Genomic DNA, 2057 nt, shown 5'->3' on the forward strand with positions numbered 1-2057 from the left:
GCTGGCCTGAGGAGGGTGGTATGTTGGTGGATTTCTGGTGTTATATAACAGCCTACTCACGCATGCTCACTTCTCTGAGTCTTTTGATCTCTTCCTGCCTGGCTTGCCACAGCAATTCCCGCAACAGTGTTTTCTTTAATGTAGGCCATTGCTTGATCCAAGCTTCCCAGAACCGCCCCAGCTGTGCAGTAAAGCTGCAGCTTGGGATACTGGCTAGGGGGTTCTGTGTTGAAACTCTGTCCAGCTCTATATCCTGGCCCATCCCAGCCTGGGCCCTTTGGATCGGCTCTTGGTTCCTGGCTCCCCTGTACTCTAGCCAGGGCCTGCAGCTTTGGATAGAATCCTCTAGTCCCTCAGCAGGCCCACCATGTCCCCAGTCTGGCTATGCTGAGATTTGACCCCAATTTACGATCTGGTGGCCAGGTGGGAGGTGGGGACAGATCCTGAAGGGGGCAAGTGATGGCCTGTTTAAAGGCCTCCTTAGAGGCCTCTGCATCATCTTCAAGCAAGCAGAGGTCGCTCTGTTGACAGGGGCAGGGGGCCATTTGTTCAGGCCCAAACAGTTCAGGAAACTCTGGATATTCTGTTCTCAAATATGTCTACCCAGATATTCCCAAGTGTCGGGATCTCACACTTCCCTGTCAGAGCCCTGCCTTCAGCATAGTGACCCACCTAGACAGATAATCCAGTGTCCTTTGAAGGTGTGCCACCCCTACAACTAAGTCCTGGGCCCCCGCTTCAGCTCTGTCTGCCTCTGGCTGTAAAAATGGAAGGTCTCTTTAAACACTGCTACTTTACTTTAAATTGTTAATTAATAGATTTGAGCCTGCCATTTTCTCTCTTCTACACATCAGGGGTGCTTGGCAAAACCCACCCCATTCCACAGTCTTTATGGCTATTTTTCCCAAAGCTCCTATTACAGGCCGAATTGTGCCCCCCTACCCTAATTCATATGTTGAAACCCCAGGTTCCATGTGACTGTATTTGGACACAGGGCCTTTAGAGGGGCAATTGAGGTTAAATGAGGTCAGAAGGGCTGGGCCTTCATCCAATGTGACTGGCGTGCTTATAAGAATAGGAAGAGACACTAGGAATGTGTGCACAGAGGAAGGGCCATGTGGAGGCACAGCAAGAAGGCGGCCGCCCACAAGCCAAGGAGAGAGGCCTCAGGGGAACCAACCCTGCTGACGACTTGTTCTTGGACTTCCTGCATCTAGAATTGTGGCAAAATGAATTTGTTGTTGAAGCCACCCAGGATATAGCGTCCCTGGTAGACTACTGTATGTCCCAAATTCCCAAGACATTGAGCCAGATAGTACATTCCGTTCCAGTTCACCCAGGTAGAGGTCTCAGCAATCACACTGCCACAGCCCCTGGGGGCTCTCTGTACTCTGCCTACCACACTTAATGTGGTCTTCGTTGCAATCCAATTCTAGAATCCCGTATTTACTATCTGCCTTTGTTTCTTTTCTCTTGATTTTTCGGACCACTTTTGATACCCGATGTCTCAGGTCAAGCTCCCCCAAAAAGCAGAGCTGGAGGTAAGGACTCTCTTTCAAGCTTTTTATTATTAGAGTAGTATGCTCAGGAGAGGGGGCTTAAAGGAAGCAAAATAGGGCTAGCTAGGAAAAAAGCTAATTGGGAATGTGCTCTTGGCTGAAAACCAGCGTCAGTCTGATCTCATGGGTAGGTAGTTCTACAGTGCACATCCCATAGAGTTTAGCACACCTTGGGGCCAGAGCGCTGCCCTTTCACCCCTGTGGAGTCAGTCACTGGCTGAGGTCTGCCATGGAGAAGGGGAGGTGGGTACACAGTCTCCAGGGAGAAGCTGCTCCCATTTTGCCAATGGCCGTGCTCTGGAAAAGGGTGCAGCTGTGAACTGTTAAGAGCCAAGGGTGACACAGCTGAGAGATGAGTGCACCAGCCCGTCAAGGGGACCTGTGTGGGGCAACCATAGCTTCTACTGCAGGTGGGTGGAGGGATGGGAAGATAGAGAAAGATAATGACAATAATAGATACATAGATAATAGATAGTATGGTAGATAGAAAGATAGACA

This window comes from Otolemur garnettii, unplaced genomic scaffold, assembly GCF_000181295.1.
Source record: "Otolemur garnettii isolate 467f Iridium unplaced genomic scaffold, OtoGar3 scaffold00086, whole genome shotgun sequence".
In the NCBI taxonomy this organism is placed as follows: domain Eukaryota; kingdom Metazoa; phylum Chordata; class Mammalia; order Primates; family Galagidae; genus Otolemur; species Otolemur garnettii.